The 13,353-nt window shown below is 38.1% G+C and overlaps 1 protein-coding gene and 1 pseudogene across 9 annotated transcripts in view; both read left to right on the top strand.

Annotated features, from left to right (window-relative positions):
• LOC145535236 (collectin-43-like) overlaps positions 1–13,353 on the top strand; it is a 174,080-nt gene that overhangs the window by 137,447 nt on the left and 23,280 nt on the right. The gene's annotated exons all lie outside the window — the stretch shown is intronic.
• LOC145539537 (NADH-ubiquinone oxidoreductase chain 5 pseudogene) lies at positions 4,905–9,751 on the top strand (annotated as a pseudogene). The gene is made up of 2 exons (XR_014077872.1): positions 4,905–4,919; positions 7,697–9,751. The product of XR_014077872.1 is annotated as an NADH-ubiquinone oxidoreductase chain 5 pseudogene (transcript).

Below are 13,353 nucleotides of genomic sequence, written 5' to 3'. Positions count from 1 at the left end.
TATCAACAGGAACATACGCACAGCAGATCAACTGAGAACTGCTATGGCTGTTACCAGAAATACAAAAGATAATAATGGTAGTAGACAGAGAAACTTTGTATACTGTTTGTGGAAATGTATTCTTGCCATGAGAACCCCATGGATTGTATTAAAAAGCAAAAAGATATGACACTGAAAGATGAGGCACCCAGGTCAGAATGTGTCCAACATGCTACTGGGGAAGAACGGAGGACAGTTACTAATAGCTCCAGAAAGAATGAAGTGGCTGGGCCAACGCAGAAACAATGCTCAGTTGTGGATGTGTCTGGTGATGAAAGTATTGCATAGGAACCTCAAATGTTAGGTCCATGAATCAGGGTAAACTGGACATGGTAAGGCAGGAGATGGCCAGAGTAAATATTGCCATCTTAGGAATTAGTGAACTAAATGGATGGGAATGGGTGAATTTAATTCAGAGGACCATTGAATCTACTACTGTGGGCAAGAATCCCATAGAAGAAATGGAGTAGCCCGCATAGTCAACAAGAGTCTGAAATGCAGTACTTGAATGCAACCTCAAAAACAGCAGAATCATCTCAGTTCATTTCCAAGGCAAACCATTCAATATCACAGTAATCCAAGTCTATGCCCCAACCACTACTGCTGAAGAAGCTAAAGTTGATCAGTTCTATGAAGACCTAGAAGACCTCCTAGAACTAATGCTGAAAAAAAATGTCCTATTCATCATAGGGGACTGGAGTGCAAATGTAGGAAGTTACTCCAGATACCTGAGTAACAAGCAAGTTTGGCTTCAGAGTACAAAACGAAGCAGACCAAAGGCTAACAGAATTCTGCTAAGAGAACGCACTGGTCATAGCAAACACCCTTTTCAACAACATAAGAGATGACTTTACACATGGACATCACCAAATAGTCAATACTGAAACCAGATTGATTACATTCTTTGTAGCCGAAGATAAAGAAGCTGTATATAGTCAGGGAAAACAAGACCTGGAGCTGACTGTGGCTCAGATCATCAGCTGCTCATAGCAAAATTCAGGCTTAAACTAAAAGAAAATTCAGGCTTAAGTTTGAAAGAAAGCAGGGAAAACACTAGGCCCCTCAGGTACGGCTTAAATAAAATCCCCTATGATTATACAGTGGAGGTGAAGAATAGATTCAAGGGATTAGATCTGGTAAACAGAGTGCCTGAAGAACTGTGGACAGAGGTTCATAATATTGTACACAAGGCAGGGAACAAAACCATCCAAAACAGAAAGAAATGCAAGAAGGCAAAGTGGTTGTCTGAGAAGGCTTTACAAGTAGCTAGCTGACCAGGTGGTGCTAGTGGTAAAGTACCTGCCTGCCAATGCAGGTTAGACGAAGAGACGCTGGTTCGATCCCTGGGTTGGGAAGATCCCCTGGAAGAGGACACTAGCAACCCACTCCAGTATGCTTGCCTGGAGAATCCCCATGGACAAAGGAAGCCTGGCAGGCTGCAGTCCACAGGGTCACAAAGAGTCGGACACAACTGAAGTGACTTAGCACGAAGTACGAGGAAAGAAAAGCAGCAAAAAGCATGGTAGAAAGGGAAAGGTATACCCAACTAAATGCAGAGTTCCAGAGAACAGCAGGAGGGACAAGAAGGCCTTCTTCAATGAACAATGCAAAGAAATAGAGGAAAACAACAGAAGGGGAAAGACTAGAGATCTCTTCAAGAAAATTGGAGATATCAAAGGAACATTTCATGCAAAGATGGGCACAATAAAGGACAGAAATGGTAAAGACCTAATAGAAGCAGGAGAGATAAAGAAGATATGGCGAGAATACACAGAAGAATTGTACAGAAAAGATCTTAATGACCTGGTTAACCATGATGATGTCATTACTCACCCAGAGCCAGACATTCTGGAGTGTGAATTCAAGTGGGCCTTAGGAAGCACTGCTGCCAGTAAAGCTCATGGAGATGATGGAATTCCAGCAGAGCTGTTTAACATCCTAAAAGATGATGCGGGTAAAGTGCTGTACTCAATATATCAGCAAATTTGGAAAACACATCAGTAGCCACAGGACTAGAAAGGATCAGTTTTCATTCCAATCCCAAAGAAGGGCAGTGCCAAAGAATGTTTAGACTATGGGACAGTTGCACTCACTTCCCATGCTAGTAAGGTTATGTTCAAAATCCTCCAAGCTAGGCTTCAGCAGTATGGGAACCAAGAACTAACAGATGTCCAAGCTGGGTTTAGAAAAGGCAGAGGAACCAGAGATCTAATTGCCACCATTTGCTGGATCACAGAGAAAACAAGGAAATTCCAGAAAAAACATCTATTTCTATTTAATTGACTATGTTAAAGCCTCTGACTGTGTGGATCACAAACTGTGGAAAACTCTTAAAAAGATGGGAATACCAGACCACCTTACCTGTCTCCTGAGAAACCTGTATGCGGGTCAAGAAGCAACAGTTAGAACTTTATATGGAACAACCGACTGGTTCAAAATTGAAAAAGCAATATGAAAGGCTGTTTACTGTCACCCTATTTAACTTACATACAGAGCACGATCATGCAAAATATCAGGCTGAATGAGTTACAAGCTGGAATCAAAATTGCCAGGAGAAATATCAACAACCTCAGATATGCAAATGATACCACTCTAAATGGCAGAAAGTGAAGAGAAACTAAAGAGTCTCTTGATGAGGGTGAAAAACGAGAGTGAAAAAGCCGGCTTAAAACTCAATATTAAAAAACTAAGATCATGGCATCCAGTCCCATCACTTCATGGCAAATAGATGGGGAAACAATGGAAACAGTGACAGACTTTATTTTGGGGGGCTCCAAAATCACTGCAGATGGTGACTGCAGCCATGAAACTAAAAGACACTTGCTCCTTGGAAGAAAAGCTATGACCAACCTAGACATCATATTAAAAAACAGAGACATTACTTTGCCAACAAAGTAATGGGCAAAACATGAACATGAGTTTGAGCAAGCTCTGGGAGTTGGTGATTGACAGGGAAGCCTGGCATGCTGCACTCCATGGGGTCACAAAAGAATCAGACACGACTGAGTGACTAAACTGAACTGAAGATCATGGCATCCCATCACTTCATGGCAAATAGAAGGGGAAAAGGTAGAAGTGGTGACAGATTTCCTCTTTTTGAACTCTAAAATCACTAGGGATGGTGATCGCAGCCATGAAATAAGATGATTGCTTCTTGCAGGAAAGCTATAGACAAACCCAGACAGTATATTAAAAGCAAATACATCACTTTGCCAACAAAGGTCTGTAGGTCCATTAAGGCTGTGGTCTTTACAGTAGTCATGTATGGATGTGAGAGTTGGACCATAAAGAAGGAAGAGTGCTGAAGAATTGTTGCTTTCGAATTGTGGTGCTAGAGAAGACTCTTGGACAGTGAGGAGATCAAACCAGTCAATCCTAAAGGATATAATTCCTGAATACTCATTGGAAAGACTGATGTTGAAGCTGAAGCTCCAGTACTTTGGCCACCTGATGCAAACAGCCAACTCATTGCATTGTTACATTATGGCCTGTTAGTTGTTGTTGTGAATACCTAGTTAATTGATAGCTACCTTTTCTAATACACACACCCTGTATGCAATTCAGCATGACATTAGGTGTATCTATAAAGTAAAAATAGATTCCATTAGAGTTTGAAGGTTTCTACATGGCATAAATAGAAGGCATGGGCTCATGGCACCAATTTGAGTACATGTCAAGTGAAGTCTCTTTAATACTTTTACCCTTTTCTCTAAAGTAGGCTCACCCCCGAGGTGATCCTGAGGAAGCAAGACTGTTCTGAAATTCAAAGTGCACTCTGCAGCTTTACTTTACAGAACCCCTACTGGCTAACCACCAGAGAATGACTGGTCAAAGAAATTGGCATTCCAAAGGACTAATGTCAGCGTTATGTGGCATAAATGATTTCCTCTTTTTCTATCCCTTTTAAACCCCCAAATTAAGCATCCATAATCAAACTGAAGTACCTCTGCACATTACAACAAGGGATTCTGGGTCTTTCTAACCTACCTGTGCATCCAAAAATAAGTAAGAACTCAGAAAGGGCTGTGTATCCAAAGGAGTTGTCCAACCTGCCCTCCTCCTGCTCACCAGGCAGCCAGGAAAAAAGGAATGTAGCCTACAAAGTAACCTCCACTAGGCTATCAGTGGATTTCTCAGCAGAAATTCTATAGTCCAAGGGAGAGTGGAATGAAATACTTCAGTTGCCTTAGGGGAATACTTCACACTCTTACAGGCCTCAGAATATTATGAAACATCCTTTACAATTTCAAATGGGGTGTATGGCTCAATTTTCTTTAGAGTCACGGGATTTCACAGACTTCATGTAATCATTGGATCTGTTTCCTTATCATGTGCTTCATATGTCAATTAAAGTATTACTTAATATCTAATCACCACTTCAGCTTCAAAGCTGCTGTCTGATACTGGCACTTTGCTGATGTAGTATGACTATTCTTTTATGTATCTATTTATTGATGAGATTCATATTCTTTTATTGTTAAATAGTACAGTTGACTTCCAATCAATTAGTTTTGGTGCAACCTGAAAAAGCATAGTAAATCTAATATTAACATTATTAACAAATATAATATTAACCCCATTGCTTATATTTATTGCTTTGGCTCCCCCAACTAAATATTTATACAAAAAAAACCCAAGCCCTTACGAATGTGGATTTGATCCTGTAGAATCAACATGTCTTCCTTTTTCTATAAAGTTTTTCTGGTAGCCATTACATTCCTCTTTGACTTAGAAACTGCACTCCTCTCACCCCTCCCCGGAGCATCCCACACAAACTGTCTAAAAACTATGCTCACTGTAGCCTTATTTCTAATCCTTTTATTAGCAATAAGCCTGGCTTATGAATGAACTCCAAAAGGACTAGAATGAACCGGAATATGGTAATTTAAAATGAAATGTTATTTTGACTCATTAGACTATGATTAAATTCATAATCACCAAGTGTCTCTAGTATATATAAACATAATCATAGCATTTACAGTATTTCTTCTGGGACTATGAATGTATCAATCCCATATGATATCATCACTATTATGCTGAGGGCACAATGTTATCAGCATTCATTATAGCAAGCCTGATAATCTTAAAAACATATTTTACCTAACCAATATACTATCAATTGTCCTATTAGTATTTGCAGGCTGTGAGGGTGCACTCAGATTATCCCTACTAGTAATAGTATCAAATATATATGAAACTTCCCTGGTGTCTCAGTGGTAAAGAATCTGCCTGCAGTGCAGGAGCCGAAGGAGCCATTGGTTCGATCCCTGGGTTGGGAAGACCCCCTGGAGGAGGGCATGGCAACCCACTCTTGCCTAGAGAATCCCATGGAGAGAGGAGTCTGGCAGACTACAGTCCATAGGGTTGCAGAGTTGGACACGACTGAAGGGATGTCGCACATATGCATGTATGGTACTGATTACATATAAAATCTTAACTTGCTCCAGTGCTAAAAATGTTTCCTGCAATTATATTAATACCCCTAACTTGATCCAAAAATAACAATCTGAATGAACACTACCACCTACAGCCTATTAGTTAGCCGCACAAGCCTACTCCTCCTTAGCCGATTGAATGATGATAGCCTTAACTTCTCATTAATATTTTTCTCTGATTCCCTACCAACACCATCACTAATTTTAATAGCATGACTTTTGCCCTTAATACTAATAACTAGGCAATGTCACCTACCCAAAGAATCAGCTTGAAAAAAACTATATGTTACCATGCTAATTATATTACAAATATTCCTAATCATAACATTTACTGCTATTTTTGTTGTTGTTCAGTCACTGAGTTGTGTCCAACTCTTTGCAGCCTCATGAACTGTAGCACATCAGGCTTCCCTGTCCTTCACTATCTCCCAGAGTTTGCTCAAACTCAGAGTCCATTGAGTCAATGCTACCTTCCAACCTTCTCAACCTCTGTCTAGAATTAATCTTATTCTATATACTATTTGAAGCAACACTAGTCCTAACACTTATCATCATCATCACCTGATGAGGTAATCAAACCGAACACCTTAACACAGGTCTTTATTTTTGATTCTATACACTAGTAGGCTCTCTCCCACTTTTAGTAGCACTAGTTTATATTCAAAATATTACAGGCTCTCTAAATTTCTTAATACTTCAGTATTGAACTCAAGCAATATCTGATTCCTGATCTGATGTTTTCATATGATTAGCATGCATAATAGCCTTTATGGTAAAAATGCCACTGGACAGCCTTCATCTTTGATTACCCAGAGCACATGTAGAGGCCCCCATTGCAGGTTCCATAGCACTTGCAGCTAGGAAGTTATGGCATATTACGAATTACAATACCACTAATTCTCCTAATAGATTTTATAGCATATCCCTTTCTCATCTTATCCCTATGAGGTATAATTATAAACAGTTTAACTTGTATATGTCAAACAGACCTAAAATTACTTATCACATATTCCTGTGTCAGTCACATAGCCACATCGTTATTCTTATTCAAACACCTTGAGGTTATATAGGAGCCTCCACTCTAATAATTGCTCATAGCCTTACATCATTCACATTATTCTGTTTAGCAAATTCAAATTATGAGTGAATTCATAGCCAAACAATAATCTTAGCCTGAGGCCTACAAGCCTTCCTCCCACTAATGGCAACCTGATAGTTACTAGCAAGTGTGAAGAATTTAGCTCTACCCCCAACCATCCATCTGATTGACCTATCTGTAGTAATATCATCCTTCTCATGATTAATTATTGCAATTATCCTAATAGGGATTAATATAGTAATCACTGCCTTGTTGTTGTTGTTTAGTAGCTAAGTCATGCATGACTCTTTACAGTCCATGAACTGTAGCCCACCAGTCTCCTCTGACCATGGGACTTCCCAGGCAAAAATACTAGAGTGGGTTGCCATTTCTTTCTCCAGGGCATCTTCCTGACCCATGGATTGAACCCGTGTCCCCAACAGTGGCAGGCAGATTCTTTCCTGCTAAGTCACCAGAAAAGCCCAATCACTGCCATATATTCTCTGTGCTGTGCTTAGCGCTTAGTCATGTCTGACTCTTTGTGACCCCATGGACTGCAAACCACCCTTCTCCTCCGTCCATGGGGATTCCCTGGGCAAGAATACTGGAGTGGGTTGCCATGCCTTCCTCCAGGGGCTCTTCCCAACCCAGGGATCGAACACAGGTCTCCTGCATTGCAGGTGGCTTCTTTACTGACTGAGCCACCAGCGAAGCCCTATATTCTCTATGTATACTATTCATAATACAACAAGGCAAACACACACATCATGTTAATATCTTACCATCTTTTACATGAGAAAATGCCCTCAAAACACTTCATATTTTACATCTTCTACTTCTGTTACTAAATCCCCAAATCATTGTACTGTAAATATAGTTTAAGAAAAACACTAGACTGTGAATCTAGTAACAGAAGACTTAGCCTTCTTATTTACTGAAAAAGTATATGAGAACTGCTGACTCATCCCTTCATGCCTAAACAACATAGTTTTTTCAAACTTTTAATGATAGCAATTATCCATTGGTCGTAGGAACCAAAAAGTTGGTGCAACTCCAAATAAAAATAAACTTATTTTCCTCTTACACACTAGTTCACTATTTATATTAACAATAGCAATTATAATAACGGGTACAACATCATAAGAGTGAAAAGTTCCCAACATATGTAAAAACCACTGTCTCACATGCTTTTGTTATCAGTTTAATCCCAATAATAATATTTATCCATGTAGGCCAAAAAGTAATTATCTCACACTGACACTGAATCACCATCCAAACCCTCAAATTATCACTCGGCTTCAAAATAGACTATTTCTCAGTAATATTTGTACCAGTAGCATTATTTGTCACATGATCCATTATAGAGTTCTCAATATGATACCTACACTCAGATCCTAATAATATCAATTGATTTTTCAAATATTTATTCCTCTTATCACAGTACTGATTCTTGTTACTACTAATAACCATTTCCAACTTTTCATTGGGTGAGAGCAAGTCAAAAGATTATATATTTCCCGCTTTTTGAGTGATACAGACAAGAAGGTGCAAATATAGCTGCTCTACAAGCATTTAAAACTGTATTGGAGATACTTATTATAGCAATAGCATGATTTCTGTTTAATTTAAAGCATGAGATCTGCAACAAGTCTTGATATTTAACCTAAATCCCTTGAAACCATCCCTAATAGTATTTGTACTAGCTGTCACTGGAAAATCCTCCCAGTTTGGCCTCCACCATGACTACCCTCAGCAATAGAAGGCCCTACCCATGTCTCAGCCTTACTCCACTCAAGCACAATAGTGGTAGCAGGTATTTTCTTGCTCATCTTCTGTTATCACTTGGCAGAAAATAATAAACTTATCAAAACAATAACACTGTATTTAGGAGCCATTACTACGTTGTTTATGGCAATATACACTCTTACCAAAAATGACATTTAAAAAATGGTTGCTTTTTCCACTTCAGTACAACTAGGACTTATAACAGTTACAAATGGCATTAACCAACCCTACCTAGCATTTCTTCACACTCGCACCCACACCTTATTTAAAGCCATATTATTTATATACTCTGAGTCTGTTGTTCATACCCTAAACTTTAAGCAAGATATTTGAAAAACAGGAGACCTATTTAAAGCAATATCCTTTACTACAACAGCCCTTATTATCGGCAGCTCAGGACTAACAGGAATGCCTTTCTTTACTGGATTTTACTCTTAAGATCTAATTATTGAACACGCTAACACATCTTATACCAAATCCTAAATTCCTCTAATAACTCTAATTGCCACATCCCTCACAGCTATCTGTAGCATTTATATCATCATCTTTGCACTACTGGAACAACCTCACTTTTCCACCTTAACTTTAATGAAAATAACCCTCTTTTAGTCAATTCCAATAACATCTGTTAATTGGAAACATCTTTGCTGAATTATTATTTCCAATAGTATTCCCCCACCAGCAATCCCCCAAATAACTGTACGTTATTATTAATACTTTAACTGCCCTTGCCGTAACTGTTCTAGGTTTTACTCTGGCATTCAAAATGAATGCTACCACAGAAAATTTAAAGTTTAGTTACTCTTCAAATATATTCAAATTTTGCAGTCACTTAGGGTATTTCCCCATTATCATACAGTGTTCATCACCCTACTGAAATCTATTCAAAAGCCAAAAATCAGCATCTTCCCTCTTAGACTTAATTTGACTAGAAAATATTCTGTCAAAAACTACTTCTCTCATTCAAATAGAAACCTCTAGATTAGTATCAGACCAAAAAGGTTTAATCAAATTATATTTCCTCTCATTCCTCATCACTCTCTTCCTAAGCATAATTCTATTTAATTACCACGAGTAATCTCCATAATAACCACAACACCAGTAAGCAATGATTAACCAGTAACAATTACTAATCAAGTACTGTAAGTACATAGTGCTGTGATCCCCATAGTCTCGTCACTAGAAAAAACAGAATCACTGATACCATAAATTACCCAATCCCCAAGCCATTCAACTTAAACACAATCACTACCTCCTCACCTTTTAAAACATAGAATACCATTGAAAATTCTATTATTAAAACCTGAAAGAAAGGCTCCTAATACAGGCTTATTGGAAATCTAAACTTCAGGAAACTGCTCAGTAGCCAGAGCTATCATATAACCAACACCACTGATATCCCCCCTAAATAAATGAAAAACACCATTAAACCTAAAAATGATCCACCAAAATTTAACACAATTCCACAGCCAACACCACCACCTACAATCAACCCAAGTCCACCATAAATAGGTGAAGCTTTTAAAGAAAAACCCACAAAACAAATCATAAATATTCTCCATGCCAAAATACTGGAGTGGGTAGCCTATCCCTTTTCCAGGGGATCTTCCGACTCAGGAATTGAACTGGGGTCATCTGCATTGCAGGTGGATTCTTTAACAACTGGGCTTCCCTTGTGACTCAGACGGTAAAGCGTCTGCCTACAATGCGGGAGACCCAGGTTCGATCCCTGGGTCGGGAAGACCCCCTGGAGAAGGAAATGGCAACCCACTCCAGTACTCTTGCCTGGAAAATCCCTTGGATGGAGAATCCTGGTAGGCTTTAGTCCGTGGGGTCGCCAAGAGTTGGACACAACTGAGTGTCTTCACTTACTCACTCTACCAACTAAGCTATCAGGGAAGCCCAATAAAAATAGTACCTAAATATAATTTATGTTATCATAATTCTTACATGGAATCTAATGGCATGAAAAATCATTGTTGTTATTCAACTACAAGAACACTAATGACCAACATCTGAAAATCACACCCATTAATAAAAATTATTAACAACACATTCATTGATCTCCCAGGCCCCACAAACATTTCATTAGGATGAAATTTTGGCTCCTTACTGGGTATTTGTTTAGTTTTACAAATCTTAACAGGTTTGTTCCTAGCAATGCACTACACATCAGGTACAATAACTGCTTTCTCATCAGTTACACATATCTGCCAAGATGTAAATTATGGATGAATTATTCGATATATACATGTAAACAGAGTTTCTATATCCTTTGTCTATTTATCTATGTAGGATGCAGTCTATATTACAGATCCTATGTTTTTCTAGAAACATGAAACACCAGAGTTATTCTGTTATTCACAGTTATAGCTACAGCATTTATAGGTTATGTATTACCCTGAGGACAAATATTTTGAGGACCAACAGTCATTACCAGTCTTCTCTCAGCAATCTCATATATTGGTACAAACCTTGTTGAATGGATCTGAAGTGGTTTTTTGGTAGACAAAGCAACTCTTTCACGATTCTTTGCTTTCCACTTTATTCTTCCATTTATCATCACAACACTAACTGCTGTCCACTTACTATTCCTTCATGAAACAGAATCTAATAATCCCACAAGAATCTCATCTGATATAGACAAAATTCCATTTCAACTAGTATACAATTAAAGACATCTTAAGTGCCTTATTGGCTCAGACGATAAAGCGTCTGCCTACAATGCGGGAGACCCAGGTTCGATCCCTGGGTTGGGAAGATCTCCTGGAGGAGGAAATGGCAACCCACTCCAGTATTCTTGCCTGGAAAATCCCATGGACGGAGGAACCTGGCAGGCTACAGTCCATGGGGTCGCAAAATGTCAGACACGACTGAGCGACTTCACTTTCTTTCTTTCTTTCTTTCTTAAGTGCCTTATTACCAGTTCTAGCATTAATAATATTAGTCCTAGTTTCATCTGATTTATTAGGAGATCCTGACAGTTACACCCCAGCAAACCCTCTCAGTACACCACCTCACATTGAACCACAATGATACTTCTTATTCGCATGTACAATAGTACAATCCCCAATCAAATAGGAGGGGTACTAGCCTTAGTTATTTCAATCCTAGTCCTAGTGCTATTAATAATACCATTGCTTCACACATCCAAACAACAAAGTATGACATTCTGACCTCTAGCCACTGTTTATTCTGAGTAGATCTATTTACACTAACATTTGTGTTAGTGTTAATTGGAAGACAATCTGTAGAAGACCTCTTCATTTTTATTGAACAACTAGCATCTATTTTATATTTCTTATTAATTCTATACCAGTAACTAGCATTGTTGAAAATAGTCTCCTAAAATGAAGAGTGTTTGTAGTATACTCATTACCCTAGTCTTGTAAACCAGAAAAGGAGAACAATGCATCTCCCTAAGACGTCAAAGAAGAAGCTCCAGCTCCACCATCAGCACCCAAGGCTGAAATTCTACTTCAACTATTCCCTGAAATTTTTGTTATGGGGCATTTACAAGATTTTTAAGTACTATGTTAGTATTGAAATAACCCGATTTATCATAAATCCCTATGTACTTTGTGAATATCTACACCTCCACATTAACGTGTACATATATATCATATCATGCATAATATGTATATTTGTACATTATCCACCCCATGCATATAAGCATGTACATTAAATAATATTGCAAAGTACATAAATATTATTGATTGTACATAGTTCATTAAATCAAATCAATTCTAGTCAACATGCATATGATGTCCAAAAGATCACAAACATCATCAGCACGCTGGATGAAACCGTCAACCCACTTGGCAGGTGTACCTCTTCTCATTCCAGGCCCATAGGTTGTGGGGGTTTCTACTGGATGAACTTTATCAGACATCTGGTTCTTACTTCAGGGCTGTCTCATCTAAAATCACCCAATATTTCCTCTTAAGTAAGACATCTAGATGGACTAATGACTAATCAGCCCATGCTAACACATAACTGTGGTTTCATTCATTTGGTATTTTTTAATTTTTAGGGAATGCTTGGACTCAACTATGGCGATGGAGGTCTTAACACAGTCAAATAAATTGTTGTTGTTCAGTCACTAAGTTGTGTCTGACTCTTTGCGACCCTATGGACTGCAGCATGCCAGGCTTCCTTGTCCTTCACTATCTCCTGGAGTTTGTGCAGATTCATGTCCATTGAGTTGGTGATTCTATCTAACCATCTCATCCTCTGCCACCCCCTTCTCCTTTTCCCTTCAATTTAATTCAATTCAAATTTAGTTAATTAATCCAGTTAATCAATTCAATTGATTAAAATTTAATTCAAATAAATTGTAGCTGGACTTTAATTGAATAGTTTACCAACATCAATCACAAAGTGTTATTCAGTCAATGGTTACAGGACATAGAGAAATTATAAGTAAATATATTGAACAAATAACTAAATCTACTTCTTTTCCCTGCTTCAAGCAGACTTAGAAAATAAATTCTAACTATACCAATAAACTACTTAGATATTCTCCATTTATATAGACAAACATCTCTCTAGATTTACCAACCATTTTATAAAAATTTTAACAATAAATATAACATAAATAAGTTATATAAATATTATTTCCACACATAAAAATAAACTTAATGTAGCTTAAAAACCTAAATCAAGGCACTGAAAATGCCTATGTGAGTATATAAACTCCATAAACATACAGGTTTGATCCCAGCCTTTCTATCAGTGTTTAATAACATTACACATGCAAGCATCTGTGCCCCAGTGAGAATGCTCTCTAAATCACTGCAATTAAAAGGAGCAGGCATCAAGTACACTAAAAATAGTAGCTCATAATGTCTTGCTTTACCACACCCCTACAGGAAACAGCAGTGATAAAATTAACCCCAAAGAGAGAAGTTTGACTAAGTTATACTAATTAGGGTTGGTAAATTTTGTGCCAGCCACCATAGTGATATGACTAACCCAAATTAATAGAAATATGGTATAAAGCATGCTAAAGAATAT

This window comes from Giraffa tippelskirchi, chromosome 2, assembly GCF_054371585.1.
Source record: "Giraffa tippelskirchi isolate mGirTip1 chromosome 2, T2T-mGirTip1v1.2.pri, whole genome shotgun sequence".
Lineage (NCBI taxonomy): Eukaryota > Metazoa > Chordata > Mammalia > Artiodactyla > Giraffidae > Giraffa > Giraffa tippelskirchi.
Note: the sequence above shows the minus strand (reverse complement) of the source record. Positions and strands in the feature narration are given on the sequence as shown.